Source organism: Myotis myotis, unplaced genomic scaffold (assembly GCF_014108235.1).
Source record: "Myotis myotis isolate mMyoMyo1 unplaced genomic scaffold, mMyoMyo1.p scaffold_m19_p_36, whole genome shotgun sequence".
NCBI classification, from domain to species: Eukaryota; Metazoa; Chordata; class Mammalia; order Chiroptera; family Vespertilionidae; genus Myotis; species Myotis myotis.
Genome location: NW_023416342.1, coordinates 313,399 through 330,150, shown reverse-complemented (window position 1 = coordinate 330,150; position 16,752 = coordinate 313,399).

The following is a 16,752-nucleotide window of genomic DNA, read 5'->3' as shown; positions in this document are numbered from 1 at the left end:
GCGCACGCGCGCAGCCGCCGAGGGGGCGGAGCAGGGCCGGGCAGGGCCGGGGCACGGGGCGCGGCCGGGCCTGTAGTGGGCGGGGGCGGATCTGGAGGGGCGGGGCCTGGGCGGAGCAGGGGCGCGGCCGGCCCTGGAATAGGCGGGGCCGGATCTGGAGGGGCGGGGCCTGGGACAGGCGGGGCGGGGCCAGACACCCAGTGGGTCGGGGCTTTGGCCGCAGGTCCTCCCTTATTCCTTCTTTCGCCTTTCCCATCTGGTGTGTTCACTTCCGTCCGTCCGACCCGTCAGAGCGCTTCAACCCTGTGGCTAAGTCCGCGCGGCGTTTTCTCCGCGGAGCCCGGGGGAAGAAGGAGTGCGTGGGAGCGGCCATTCACTCCTTCACCCCAGGCTGCGGGTTCATTCATTCACTCGTTACGCATCTCTGGAGTCACTGTGACGTCGCAGGGGCTGCGCTGCCACGGCTGGAAGGCACGGGACCCGGACACCCCCGGAGACTCAGTTTAGGGGGGGCGTGGCCTGCGGTGCGCCGTGGAGCAGGCAGCCTGCAGCGTGGAAACCGGAGGGAAGGATGTCCCGCTGAAAAGTATGCGGGGACTGGCTTCGCTGGAGCTGGACCTGCTGGGCGTCTGTGCGTTCCTTCAGCGGATGTTTGCGGGCTCCCGGTCTCTGAAGTAGGATGGCCGACCCCACCCCGAACAGGGACTGGCAGGTGGATCGCGTCCGGTGTTTAGCTCACTGTCCTTCCGTGCAACAGCTCAGGAAGAAAGGCCACCTATGTGAGCCCGGTAACCCTCTAGGGCAGCGGTTCTCAACCTATGGGTCGCGACCCCTTTGGGGGTCGAACGACCCTTTCACAGGGGTCGCCTGAGACCATCGGAAAACACATCTATAATTACATATTGTTTTTGTGATGAATCACTATGCTTTAATGATGTTCAATTTGTAACAATGAAATTGGGGGTCACCACCACATGAGGAGCTGTATTAAAGGGTCGCGGCATTAGGAAGGTTGAGAACCACTGCTAGGGCTTCCAGACCACCTGCCTGCTCTCTCTCTCTCTCTCTATTTCTCTCTCTCTCTCTCTCTCTCACACACACACACACACAGCCCTCCTAAAAAGCAGAGGCCTTCAGCCAACCCTAGCTTCAGTATAGCTACCACTCCGATCAAACTTACAAAAGTAAAACCAGAGCAGTATTTGGTTTTCAAAATATGCTTTCTTCTGGGCTACAAGAACATTCGAGCTCCTTGACCTGTCCCCTTACGGGTGAAATGTCTCGGTGAAAACTTACCTGGGGACGATGCTCACGCTGAAATGCTGCAGTTTAGCAGGCCTTGCAGGCTGCCCCAGCGTGGTGAGGCCTAAGGACTCCTGCCCCGCTCTCCTTTGGCAGCGGTTCTCAACCTGTGGGTCGCGACCATCGGAAAACACATATAGCATATCAGATATTTACAGTACGATTCATAACAGTAGCAAAATTACAGTTATGAAGTAGCAACGAAAATAATTTTATGGTTGAGGGTCACCACAACATGAGGAACTGTATTAAAGGGTCGCGGCATTAGGAAGGTTGAGAACCACCGCATTACGCTGCCTACGTCCACGTCGGATACCGGTCGGGTTCGAAAACCCCCAATGAAAGTTGTGTTTGAGATGTGTTTCTTATATGCTCAATAGGACAAAAACGTTCTGATGGCGTTTAGGAAGCTCGGCCTGCGTTGAAGCAGTACAGCCTGTAAGAGCAACAAAGCTGCCCCGCCTCAGCTGTGTCACAGTGCAGGCGAGCAGTCACTTGGAAATAGGAACTCCATGTGATGACTGGCTGGCCTGTTGCCCCGATAAAACCACTACATTTGGATTTGTAAACTCATCCTCACCCCTTGCTCAGGGCCACCAGGACAACCTGTGGTTTCAGAGGGCAGTGTTGAATTCCTACATGTTTGAAGCTGGAAGAGATGTTAGAGATACGGATATTCAATTCAACATTCAATTTATAGAACATTTCACCCCAAAGCTGCAGAATATACATTCCTCGCCAGTACACCTGGGTCCTTCTCAAAGATAGACCACATGTTAGGACACAAAACAAGTCTCTGCAAGTTCAAGAAGATTGAAGTCATATCCAGCATCTTCTCAGATCACAATGGAATGAAATTAGAAATCAACTACAGTAAAAACGCCCAAAAGCATTCAGACACACGGGGGCTAAATAGCATGTCATTAAACAACGAATGGGTTACCAATGAGATCAAGAAAGAAATAAAAAAAAAAAACTTCCTGGAAATATTCAGTGAGGACTGAGTTCAACCCAGTCATTTTGTAGATCAACGCATTGAGGCTCAGAAAGTGAGAGTGACTGGTCTCAGTGTTACTTGGAAGATATACCTTCCGATTCTAATTCTAAAGGCCTTTTCACCTCTTACATGTTTTGCCTTTGATGGCGCTCTGATTTGCTATTCCTGTTAACCGGCTGAGCCTTTTCCTCCTGCAACTGCCTGACCGTCAAGATTTCAAATAACAAAGATAATGGCTCACACAGTTCCCCCGTGATTGGGAGGGATGCGTGGCGGTGGGTAGTGTCACAGGGGGTAGTTAGGCTCAGCTCCGTGGGCCTGAGGTGCACCACTCAAATCTCCCTTCAAGGTAACCTGCTCCACGGAGTGGACGTGGCCGAGAGCCTTCAGCTGCTGCCTTTGCCCTCGCCGCAGCCTTGACCCCAGAGCAGAGCGAACACACTCTCAGGAGCTCAATGCCAATGACTAAGTGTGATGGGAGCACTATTGCCACCCAACCTGTGACACCCAGTGGGAAATGGATCCAGGTAAGACCTTCTCGGAGCTGTACTGCAACCTGAGGCTCATCCAGGCACCCTGCCCCCCTCTGTTCCCAGGTGTGGGCTCCACAAGGCACCTGAGGCCTGTCTCTCCCGCTCCTCTCCCCTCACTCTCTCTTCTACACAGGTGCGTCCCCAATCACTCTTGTATGTGGTCACATTGCCATCAGCTTTTCAGGGACCTGGCCTGCCAAAGCCTCAGAGGTGAGGTTGAAACGAAGCCTTGATGGGGGCAGTTGAGTCAGCCCCGCAAGTCCCAAGGGGCAGCGCATGCCAGGCAGCAAGGGGAGCCCCCCAGCCCCTATGTCAGAAAGGAGGACTTCCGGACACTCCAGGAGCAGAAGGCAGCCAGAGGCAATGAGGGAAAACAGGAGAAGAGGCGAGAGCCAAGGAGGGGCCGGAGGCGTTGGGTACAGGCGGCCATTGTGCAGAGTCTGGTTTTCACTCTGAGCGGAAAGGGAGTCCTTTCGGGTTTTGAACTGAGGAATAACATGCTCTGAGTTGCTTTTCAATAGTTTTTACTTACGTGGGAGACAGCATTTCTTCATAAAGAGTGTGTTCAGAAACAGCTTGGAGGGACCTGGAGAGCATCATGCTAAGTGAAATAAGCCAGTCAGAGAAAGACAAGCACCACATGATCTCCCTCATATGTGGAATCTAATAAAATAAACTGACGAATGGAGTGGATCCAGAGACATGGAAGCAGGGAACAGAGTGTGAAATCTCAGAGGGAAGGCGGGGGAGGGTGGGTGGGAGGTCATCAACCAAGGACCTTGTATGCATCTATGCATAACCCATGGACACAGACAATAGGGTGGTGAAAGCCTGGGGCGGGAAGGGGGGATGGGGCCGGGCTGGAGGGGGTCAATGAGGGAAAAAAGGGGACATAGGTAATATTTTCAACAATAAAGATTTTTTTTAAAAAAAATGTGGTGTTCAAAAAACATTCATTTTTCAAAGTCTCCGTGCCCATGAGATTTTAGACTCAGAAATGTACCTTCTATCATCTGGTTGTACATTTGCTTCCTTGGGCTAAGCCTGGAGGCGGAAGGTGCAGTGTGTGAGCTGCTATGAAAGCAGGTGGGATGTGAGCCGGACCCCTGCCCTGCACAGCTCTGCACGCATAGCTCGCCCCCCATCCATTTTAACTCCTGGGGACTTGGAACGTTTTCCAAGCGATGGAGAGGATGAGATGTGACCAGTGTTCTCACCACACGGATTTTCTGGGTCTAAGGCAGTGGTTCTCAACCTTCCTAATGCTGCGACCCTTTAATACAGTTCCTCATGTTGTGGTGACCCCCAATTTCATTGTTACAAATTGAACATAATTAAAGCATAGCGATTAATCACAAAAACAATATGTCATTATATATGTGTTTTCTGATGGTCTTAGGTGACCCCTGTGAAAGGGTCGTTCGACCCCCAAAGGGGTCGCGACCCACAGGTTGAGAACCGCTGGTCTAAGGAAGGAAGGCAGGGAGCAGGCACTGGAGAGAAACCCAGCTTTTCTGTAACAAACTGCTTATGAGGAAGGAGCTCTCACCTTCATAATATTGAAGGCTTATTGTGAGATATCCTACGGCAAACATTTCCCTTTTTTAAAAAAAATATATTTTATTGATTTTTCACAGAGAAGAAGCGAAAGGGATAGAGAGTTAGAAACATCGATGAGAGAGAAACATTGATCAGCTGCCTCCTGCACATCCCCAACTGGGGATGTGACTGCAACCAAGGTACATGCCCTTGACCGGAATCGAACCTGGGACCTTTCAGTCCACAGGCCGACGCTCTATCCACTGAGCCAAACCGGTTAGGGCAAACATTTCCCTTTTTGCTACTGGAATTGAGGTGAGAAATGAGAAGCACCTGGTGACTCCCTAAGACAACAGTGGATGGAGTAGAGAAGGTGCCAGCAATCTACTCACAATCTGGACTACAGGCTGGGAGCGGCTCACGCACACTCCTGTGTCCTAGGAGACCGTGGACGGGAGGTGACCTCGCTGACCCCGCCAACCCCCGCCCGACCACAGGTGCTGGGCTGTATGACCACTGACAAGAAGGAATGATTTTCCTTTGATTCCTCCCGCTGATCCACTTATGTGATTAACTAGGAAAATAGCACAATTCTATATCGTTGCTGTAAATGATGGCAGGGACTTAGGTTTGGGAATATTGCAGTTGTGGCCGAGATGACTAATTTTTTCTGGGACACACCTGCTGCTGCGTGTCAGCAGGTGTGGCTGCACCCTGGCCTCCCGTACGGGAGCGGGAATTATCGGGGCAGCTTCTTGGTGTCACCTTGATGCATTTTGCATCCTGATTCCCCCAGCCCCCTGGCAGGCTGGACTAGAGATGTGGGGGCCAGCGGAAGTCACCCTCCGGGTGAGGGCAGTCCTGTAGGACTGACGGCAAGAAATAAGGTGACCAGAGCTCCTGATCTCTCCATGCGCGAGAACCACCCCCTGACCTTGCACCCCTGCCTACCCCTGAGCTGTTACACAAGAGAAAAATAAACTTTGGGTAGTTTCAGCCACTAGTTTTTAGCGGGGAGGGACCTCTTACAACAAATAATCCTATTTTAAAATCAGTCTGTTTTAAACATGAAGGAAGAATCTTGTCCCTTTTCCTGGCCAGGTATCCCTACCACAGTCAAGCTGATGAGTGTATGCGCTAGACCAGCGGTTCTCAACCTGTGGGTCGCGACCCCTTTGGGGGTCGAACGACCCTTTCACAGGGGTCGCCTAAGACCATCGGAAAACACATATATAATTACATATTGTTTTGTGATTAATCACGGTGCTTTAATTATGTTCAATTTGTAACAATGAAAATACATCCTGCATATCAGATATTTACATGACGATTCATAACAGTAGCAACATTACAGTGATGAAGTAGCAACGAAAATAATTTTATGGCTGGGGGTCACCACCACACGAGGAGCTGTATTAAAGGGCCGCGGCATCAGGAAGGTTGAGAACCACTGCGCTAGACGGACACGGGAAGGCTGAGCTGAGCGCAGGGCAGGGAACCCGTGGCCAGTTAGTGAGTCTGGTTTCCGCGGGCCGCGTTGACCACAGACTGCAGCGGCCCAGCTGGGGTTCCTTCTGAAGGGGGGGATGTTCCTGTGGCTGATCCCAGGGGAGAGGGGATCGCTGGCCGGGACCTAGGGCGACTTCTGAATGAGAAAGCAGAGGTGCCCCCTCCCTGTCCCCCTAGATCCAAGGGCTGAGTCCAGACCCAGAGGCACAGGAGTTCTGGGGTCGCAGCCACCGTGTCTGTGTGGGTGGCCCAAGAGCTGGCCCTCAGGCCATGTTTATACTGAGTGCATCGCAGTCACCAGGCCCCGAGCACCCTGCATCTGTGCTTTCTGAAACACAGTGTTTCCTCTGCTCCACTGTTAGCGTGACGAGAGGGGGCACAGAGCTTTCAGTCGTGGAGGAATAATGGAACCCTCGCCCTATCTTCATTCTACACGGTGTTTTAACTACAGGATGCGGATTTACTTTGTTTGCTTAAAACAACCCAGAAAAACTCTCTATTCAACAAATGTACTCCTTATAAGTATAAACTAAAAACATAGGCTTTTGCGTTTACAATTGAAAAGAAAACATTGGCTTCAAAATAATGTATTTTTTAATTTTTTTAATATATATTTTATTGATTTTTTTACAGAGAGGGAGGGAGAAGGATAGAGAGCTAGAAACATCGATGAGAGAGAAACATCGATCAGCTGCCTCCTGCACACCCCCCACTGGGGATGTGCCTGCAACCAAGGTACATGCCCTTGACCGGAATCGAACCGGGACCCCTGAGTCCGCAGGCCGACACTCTATCCACCGAGCCAAACCGGTTAGGGCTTTTATTTTTATTTTTTAATATATATTTTTTTATTTCAGAGAGGAGGGGAGAAGGAGAGAGATATAGAAACATCAATAATGAGAGAAAATCACTGATGAGCCGCCTCCTGCACACTCCCTACTGGGGATGGAGCCTGCAACCCGGGCGTGTGCCCTGACCTGGAATCGAACTGTGACCTCCTGATTCATAAATTGACTCTCAACCACTGAGCCACACCGGCCGGGCCAAAACAATGTCTGAAGCAACCGTATCGTCCAGCTGTTTGTGGTGACATTATAGCAAGCTGGGGCAATCTTTGCGGAACCTGCCACCCCGTTCTTTTCCCAACACGAAAGGGACAGAATAGAGACCGGAGCTCTTCCTTGAGTGAGGGCGGCAGAGGCACGGAGTGGTTTGACTGAGCGGCCGGCGGGAGACACGCTCGAGTGAGAAACGCCTTGTTTCCAGGACGGAGGCGCGGTCCTGCGTGAGCAGCAGCCACGCGAGCAGCCGTCTCCCCAGGAGCGCCGCCCGATGGTGACCGCAGGAAGCTGAGGCAGGACAGGCTGCAGTGGGTGTGACCTCGCATGAGAAGTCAGCGCCCGGTGCCCCCCAGGCCAGCCGGACACCGGGAGTTGGCAGCAGCTCGGAGGGCCCTCGGCAGGAGGAAGCCTGCTGGAGACTCTGCTTTGCCTGGCAGCAAGCATATGCTGCATCGAAACACGATAGATTTACTTTTTTAATCAAAAATTTTAGGTGACCTGTGAAACGCCGGAAACTTTAACTCTCTTCACAGACCCACATCCCATGAGACTCAGTTATACAAACATCTCAGAATTTCCGTGCAAAGTGTGAGCTTGTGTTTGATTTCTGGCTGAGCAGCATGCTTTCATACTAACAGTTGTGTGGATTTCTCTAGAACCATTTATCTGAAGAGCATCGGCCATTATATCATGACTAAGATGCATTGAGAGTATTTGTATTTGTTATCAGGAAAGTGCATTGGCTCTTTTACTTGTAAAAGTTATTTGGGGAGCCCTGGCCGGTTTGGCTCAGTGGATAGAGCGTCGGCCTGTGGACTGAAGGGTCCCAGGTTCGATTCCGGTCAAGGGCACATGCCCGGGTTGTGGGCTCAATCCCCAGTGGGCGGGCGTGCAGGAGGCAGCTAATCAATGATTCTCTCTCACCATTGATGTTTCTATCTCTCTCTCCCTTCCTCTCTGAAATCAATTAAAAAATATATTTTAAAAAAGTAATTTGGGGCGAAATAGTGACATAGTAAGATGCAGGACTCAAGAAGTAGTGGCCGTTTTCTTGTTTTGTTGGCATTTCTCTCGCTTTCCGTTCAGTTTGTACTCCCTTATGGCTGAAAGCCAAAGACTCTTCTGACCCGTAGGTTCTCAGGGTCAGCCTGGGGCCTGATGGTTAGTTCTCCCCCGGGGCTGGGGCTGTCCGGAGCATTGTGGGGTGTGTAGCCGCATCCCAGCCTCTACTCGCTAACAGCCAGTAGCAAGCCGTCCCCTCCCACAATCCTGACTATCAGAAATGTCCCCAGATATTGTCCAGTGTCCCTGGAGGCAAAACCACCCTGTTACCGGGAAACCCCCATTGGGCGCGGGCCGCCTGTCGCTGTGCCCAATAAGGAAGGCTGGATTGGATCCTATGAGGCGGTTATTGAGGAGGCCAGCCCACCAAGAAGACAGGGCGCTTACAAGCATCCAATCCTGCCTTCCAGCAGGTGCAGGGGGCAGGGTTACAAAGGGGAAGGGGCTGGGGTTCTGTGTGCAGGCCTGGGGTCTGCAAGACATCAGCTATCGTCCTCAGGCATCAGGCAATGAGATGATGTGGATGAGGTGATGTGGATGAGATGATGTGGATGAGATGATGTGGATGAGGTGATGTGGATGAGATGATGTGGATGAGATGATGTGGATGAGGTGATGTGGATGAGGTGATGTGGATGAGGTGATGTGGATGAGGTGATGTGGATGAGGTGATGTGGATGAGATGATGTGGATGAGGTGATGTGGATGAGATGATGTGGATGAGATGATGTGGATGAGATGATGTGGATGAGGTGATGTGGATGAGATGATGTGGATGAGTGATGTGGATGAGGATGATGTGGATGAGGTGATGTGGATGAGGTGATGTGGATGAGATGATGTGGATGAGGTGATGTGGATGAGATGATGTGGATGAGGTGATGTGGATGAGATGATGTGGATGAGGTGATCTGGATGAGATGATGTGGATGAGGTGATGTGGATGAGGTGATGTGGATGAGATGATGTGGATGAGGTGATGTGGATGAGATGATGTGGATGAGGTGATGTGGATGAGGTGATGTGGATGAGATGATGTGGATGAGATGATGTGGATGAGGTGATGTGGATGAGGTGATGTGGATGAGGTGATGTGGATGAGGTGATGTGGATGAGATGATGTGGATGAGGTGATGTGGATGAGGTGATGTGGATGAGATGATGTGGATGAGGTGATGTGGATGAGATGATGTGGATGAGATGATGTGGATGAGGTGATGTGGATGAGGTGATGTGGATGAGGTGATGTGGATGAGGTGATGTGGATGAGGTGATGTGGATGAGGTGATGTGGATGAGATGATGTGGATGAGGTGATGTGGATGAGATGATGTGGATGAGGTGATGTGGATGAGGTGATGGATGAGGTGATGTGATGAGATGATGTGGATGAGGTGATGTGGATGAGACGATGTGGATGAGGTGATGTGGATGAGATGATGTGGATGAGACGATGTGGATGAGGTGATGTGGATGAGATGATGTGGATGAGGTGATGTGGATGAGGTGATGTGGATGAGGTGATGTGGATGAGGTGATGTGGATGAGGTGATGTGGATGAGTTGATGTGGATGAGGTGATGTGGATGAGGTGATGTGGATGAGATGATGTGGATGAGATGATGTGGATGAGATGATGTGGATGAGGTGATGTGGATGAGGTGATGTGGATGAGGTGATGAGGATGAGGTGATGTGGATGAGGTGATGTGGATGACACGATGTGGATGAGATGATGTGGATGAGGTGATGTGGATGAGATGATGTGGATGAGATGATGTGGATGAGGTGATGTGGATGAGGTGATGTGGATGAGGTGATGTGGATGAGGTGATGTGATGAGGTGATGTGGATGAGGTGATGTGATGAGCGATGTGGATGAGGTGATGTGGATGAGGTGATGTGGATGAGATGATGTGGATGAGGTGATGTGGATGAGGTGATGTGGATGAGGTGATGTGGATGAGGTGATGTGGATGAGGTGATGTGGATGAGATGATGTGGATGAGGTGATGTGGATGAGGTGATGTGGATGAGTGATGTGGATGAGGTGATGTGGATGAGGTGATGTGGATGAGGTGATGTGGATGAGGTGATGTGGATGAGGTGATGTGGATGAGGTGATGTGGATGAGGTGATGTGGATGAGACGATGTGGATGAGGTGATGTGGATGAGATGATGTGGATGAGATGATGTGGATGAGGTGATGTGGATGAGATGATGTGGATGAGGTGATGTGGATGAGGTGATGTGGATGAGGTGATGTGGATGAGATGATGTGGATGAGGTGATGTGGATGAGGTGATGTGGATGAGGTGATGTGGATGAGGTGATGTGGATGAGGTGATGTGGATGAGGTGATGTGGATGAGATGATGTGGATGAGATGATGTGGATGAGGTGATGTGGATGAGGTGATGTGGATGAGGTGATGAGGATGAGGTGATGTGGATGAGGTGATGTGGATGACACGATGTGGATGAGATGATGTGGATGAGGTGATGTGGATGAGATGATGTGGATGAGATGATGTGGATGAGGTGATGTGGATGAGGTGATGTGGATGAGGTGATGTGGATGAGGTGATGTGGATGAGGTGATGTGGATGAGGTGATGTGGATGAGGTGATGTGGATGAGACGATGTGGATGAGATGATGTTTTGATTCCTGGTGGGTCGTCTGACCATGCTTATCGGTCTTGCTTGCTGGATTCACGGCTGAGTCACCTCCCCAATCGCTTTGCACAGGCCTTGAAAAGGAAACTTAAGGAAAACTTAACCCCCTAGTCACATAAGTATATGTGTCCTAAGATTTAAAATACTATGATTACTTTTGGGATCAATTCAGGTGCTCTGTCAGGTTATAGGTCCCCCATCCATCCCACTGCTCCAGTTCCGTGGGATCAGCAAAGGCCCTGCTGGCCCCTGGCCCTGGCAGATGCCCTCTGCAGGCCGAGCCCCTGTTCTCACTGCTTGTCCCCCGGAGTCTTGGCGCCCCCTGCTCCCAGCGTTTCTGATGTCTTTAAACAGATGCTGAGAAAATGCCCTTGGCTCTCCTGGTAGTTCTCTAGCATTTGGTTCTGCTGAATGGTATTCCCTAATGTCCCCACACAGACTTCCAAATAACTAGCTTTTGTTGCTGTTGTTTTGAGTCATTGGTTTAGTTCTGTTTCTCTTTCATTCTCACCAGCTGATAGGCAAGTGTCAGCCCACAGATCACATCCAGCTCCTGCCTGTCTTGGAAATCAAGTTTTTCTGTTTGTTTTTATTTTTTAATATATTTTTATTGATTTTAGAGAGGAAAAGAGAGGGAGAGAGAGAAACATCAATGATGAGAGAGAATCATTGATTAGCTGCCTCACACAGGGGATTGAGCCTGCAACCCTGGCATATTCCTCCACTGGGAGTCAAACCTTGACCTCCTGGTTCATAGGTTGACGCTCAACCACTGAGCCACGCCATCTGGGCGGAAATAAAGTTTTATGACAACAGCCACACCATCACGTGCATATTGTGTGAGGCTGAGGAGTGATTGCCATGGAGATCGAAGGTTCTCGAGCCACAGTTCACCAGCCGGCTCTAGCTCCGATGCCTCGAAGGTAGGGACCAGGAGCCCGTATCTCTAGCGTCCGATATACTGTAGCTGAGAATATAAATTGCATTCAGTTGTTTCCTTTGAAATGGCCAAAGGCAATGAAAAATGTTACTGTATTTGTCTGCATTATTACTAGTATGTGTAAAGTCAAATGGCATGGTTGGTTAAAGAATCATCTAAAAGGTCTAACTTTATGAGGGACCATTCTTGCTACGCCTATCAGTTTTGATTTGTTCAGTCACAGACCCTTTTCACTTTTCACTGTCTATGTTCCCAGCCAAAATGTTATTTTTCACATGGAGAAGAGGACAAAGTGAATAGCACAGCGGTGCCAATCAGTCATTCCTAAAGATTTAAAAGCCCCCAGTCTATTTATCGAAGGTGGTTTCTTACTTCATCTTTCTATTAAGGAAACAGCTCTCGGTGCATTGTTTTGCATTAAACATGGACATATTCTCTTTGAAATTCAGCTGAAGAATATAATGATTTATATTTCATACTAGAGGCCCGGTGCATGAAATTTGTGCACTCGGCGGCGGGGGGGGGGGGGGGGGGTCCATCAGCCTGGCCTGAGCCCTCTCACAGTCTGGGAGCCCTTGGGGGATGTTGAACTGAGCCGTCAGTTGGACATCCTTAGCGTTGCAGTGGAGCATTGTGCTCTCCAGCTGTGAGCCCAACTTAGGGCTTCTGGCTGAGCGGCACTCGTCTGCTCCCTGGTGGTCAGTGTGCATCATAGCGACTGGTTGTTCTGCTGTTTGGTTGATTTGCATATTAGCCTTTTATTATATAGGATACTCGGTAATGTATTAGTTGATAACAGGATTGTATGTAGTTTCCTTCAAAAGTAGACAGTCCTTGAAATAGTTACCCTTTCTTTCCACCTCCTTCACGGGCAAACATGAGGTAGAAGAAGTTAGCATAAGCCCACAGCACAAATGGACTCAGAAAACAAAGAAAGGACATTTTTGCTAGGTCAGGGTTGTTGAGGATAGTTGTCCTTGCGCTAAAATAATACTTGTCTACCTTGTCTACCAAGATAGTGTCACTTCCAAATCTTATAATTCTTTTTTTAAAAAAATACATTTTATTGATTTTTTTATAGAGAGGAAGGGAGAGTGATACAGAGTTAGAAACATCGATGAGAAAGAAACATCAATCAGCTGCCTCTTGTACACCCCCTACTGGGGATGTGCCCGCAACCAAGGTACATGCCCTTGACCGGAATCGAACCTGGGACCCTTGAGTCCGCAGGCCGACGCTCTATCCACTGAGCCAAACCGATTAGGGCCAAATCTTATAATTCTTATTCATGATTTGTTCTACTTGTCCTTAATATTGCTGTCCTGAACTCACTGTGCATCTTGAGTATCACAGTGTTCATGTCATTGTATTAATTCTGTGACAAAAGCATGCTTACCATACTACACATCTTATCAGTCTTTGAAAAGGTTAAGTAAAAGTCTGGAACTATCCCCTCATGATGTTGAGTTGTACTTAGGTAATATCTAGTATCTGTCTGTCTACTGAGGGATAGTGGCAACTTTTAATGATTCACATCCCAGGGTTTCCTTAGCCAAAACAGTTTTGTAAAGAAACGAAAGAGCTTGTTTTTCAAACGAATGGTTACACTAACTGGAAAGCATGTCTGTGCTTCGCCCGGCTTCAAAGTGTCTCACATCATTCCAACATCTGGAGCTCATTTATTGGGAAGGCAGGGCGAGACGGATTTGGAAAGAATGAAGGGAAATCAGTTTTAATGATCATTATCTGATTCTTCTCTGAACTGAAAATCTCCCACCCCCCCGCCCGCCCCCAGTCAGGCTCTGTCATGTTTAACTTGGAGTGTGTACCTCGTAGGAACAAAAGTTACAGTGACCTTATCCACTCCTCCTCTCCCTCTGATGTAAAAAAACCCAAAACACGACTTAACAAAAAATGGTGGAAAAAGAGACATAATTTTACTTGGCACTTCTGTGCAGTGGCTCTGTTTGAGTTCACCTACATGGCTTTTTTATTTTTTTATTTATTTTATTTTCATTGATTTCAGAGAGGAAGGGAGAGGGAGAGAGAGAAACATCAATGATGAGAGAGGCTCATTGATCGGCTGCCTCCTGCACGCCCCCTACTGGGGATCAAGCCTGCAACCCAGGCATGTGCCCTTGACTGGAATCAAACCAGGGACCCTTCAATCTGCAGGTGGACGCTCTATCCACTGAGCCAAACCAGCTAGAGCCACATACATGCCTTTTAATTGCCTGCAGTTGTTAAAACACTATATTCCTGGAAAAACACAACACACTTGCTCTAGATTTTATGGTTTTTCACACTGATGAACTAAATTTGGGTGATTCTTGAGTTTTTAAAATGCATTAATAAGTGGAATCCATTGGAAACAAAGTATTGCAATGGCATGTCCATTAGATTCTCCTATAACCATACCATAACATCGCATTTTAAAACGGTCCGTTGGTGCGGACATCCGTGGGTGCTTATGCACGCCTTTCAAACATGATTTCATACATTTTCTTGACATTGTATAGATAACGGGCAGAACAGATGGCTTTCTCAAAATTTCTTGGATTGGATTTTTTTTTAAAAGCCACCCTACCTTTTAATCAAAGAAGGAAAGGTTTTTCGAAGACATTTAAAATGATTGCAGAGGAGAGATTTTTCATATCTGATGGCCGGGTTCCCAGGATGGTAATCACTCCCAGTCTCACACTCAGGCGGGAGGAGAGAGGAGATGGGAGAGTGGATCCAGCAACATGAAGAGAGACCACAAGGGCTGCTTTAAGTGACAGACAAGCCCCTCCCGGGTCAGCGTGCTGGGATGCTGCGTCCTTGCCCAGGATGGAAAGATGGAAATGGGTCAGGCCGCTGTGGCTCAGTGGTTGAGCATCTACCTATGAACCAGGAGGTCACAGTTGGATTCCTGGTCACTGCACATGCCCAGGTTGTGGGCTCGATGCCTGGTGGGGGGCGTGCAGGAGGCAGCCCATCAATGATTCTCTCTCATCATTGATGTTTCTATCTCTCTCTCCCTCTGAAATCCTATGTAATAAAGAGGTAATATGCAAATTGACCCTCACGCCCTCGCATCACAAGATGGCTGCCCCCATGTCCTCATAAGATGGCCCCCCACATCATCACAAGATGGCTGGCAGGGGAAGGCAGTTGGGGGTGATCGGGCCTGCAGGGGAGCAGTTAGGCATCAATCAGGCTGGCAGGGGAGCAGTTAGGGGGCAATCAGGCAGGCAGTCAAGTTGTTAGGAGCCAGCAGTCCTGGATTGTGAGAGGAATGTTCGACTGCCAGTTTAGGCCCAATCCCGCAGGGTCCCAGATTGGAGAGGGTGCAGGCTGGGCTGAGGGACACCCCTCCAGTGCATGAATTTCATGCACCGGGCCTCTAGTCAATAATAATTACCAAAAAATTTTTAAAAGACGGGAAATGGAAGGAGGCGCCATCACTAGGGATGATTCAGGCCAGACTTGGCAAAGGGCAGAAGGCAAAGTGCAGGAAACCCCTGACCGTCTTCAGGGAATGGCCTCTGGCCGGTGCACTTCTGGGTGCACTGCGCTGCGGGGCCCAGAGCTCGGGCTGCTGATGCCTGGGCCTGCCTCCACTGCAGCTGCTCCACACTCGGGCCTCCGTGAAGAGCGCGGACTTACCACGCTAGACCTCATGGCTTTGCATCTATGAAGCTTATCGTTGCCTTTCCTCCCACGCCTCCTGCTTTTCAGATCACGTCTCAGCTCAGGGAGACTGGTCCCATCTCCTGGGCGTCCCTCCTGTCTCCCTGCCGCCCCCATGTCTCTCAGAAGCTCTCTCGTTTACTGGTGTATTGTCCGGCTTCTCCAGCGAAATGTGGGCCCCAGGAGACCGGGAATTGGGCTGGAATGCTCATAGCTGCCCCACCCAGGCCTAGATGAGCACTGGGCACTCATCATTCAATGCCTTCCGAATGAATGTGTGAATTATACATGCAAACGTGCATAATTTTATTTTTAATCAGCTCAGGAATATTATGTTATCATTTTAATCCATTTACTGCCAGCCCGGTCTCCCCTCTTCCTGGGCTGGTGGGAGAGCCAGTCTCAGCACTGGGGTGAGGGTGGGGGGGGCAAGAGGGGGTGCCACTGTTGGTCTGTTATTGGTCCTCACTGGTCACCAAACTGTCCAGGACACGCATGTGGCTGAGAGTGTCAAGCCGGCAAGCCGGGCTGGGCGCTTTGCTCTTGGGGCCCAGCCTCCCTCTGAGGACCCCGTGGCCTCTTCCCTCCGAGGCCTCGCATTGCTCTTGCCAGCGGCTCGGGGGTTCGCGCTACCTGAGGGACCCGCAGATGCCAGACCCTCCTCGCCTCCCCTCGGGCACACCTGGCAGTCCCTTCATGGGGCGCAGGCCTCACAGAACCGGGAATGCGCGCCCCTTCCCTTCCTGCTCAGCTGAAGCCTAGGTTGGGGAACCTGCAAGGACCTGACTACTTTCTCGGGACAGGAACGGAGGAGCCTGTAGAACGGACAGGGCGCCAGGGTCTCAGACATCACCTGACACACCCACCTAAGGGAGGAAACCAGGGGCAGCTGGGGGCCCATAGGCTCTGCCTCCCTGTTAGGGGCTGAGTTGTGTCCCCCCGAGTTCTTATGTTCAAGGCCTACACCCCAGCATCTCCGGGGGCACCTGTCTTTGGATAGAGGGGCTTTCAAGGTAGTCAGGCTCAGGTGAGGCATTCTTCTAAGAGGAGGATAAGCAGGTGCAGAGAGCAGACCCTGGGAAGATGGGCCTCTACAAGGGAAGGAGGAAGGACATCTTTTCTTATTTTAATTCTAGAGGCCTAGGGCATGGAATTTGTGCACTGGTCGGGGCATGGACTGCGGGGATCAGCCCGCTGTGGGAGTGCCACTCATCCTGGTCAGCTGAGCAGCTGTGGACCCGCCCTCTGAGGGGCTGCTCCCACGGTGGGAGTGCACTGACCCTCAAGGGACAGCTCCTGTGTTGAGCATCTGCCCCCTGGTGGTCAGTGCATGTCATAGCGACTTGTTGACTGGTCGCTCTGGTCCTGCTGCCATTCAGTCGCTGGGCTTTTATTATATAGGATATATTTTTATGGATTTCAGAGAGGAACTGGGGATTGAGCCTGCAGCCTGGGGATCAAACAT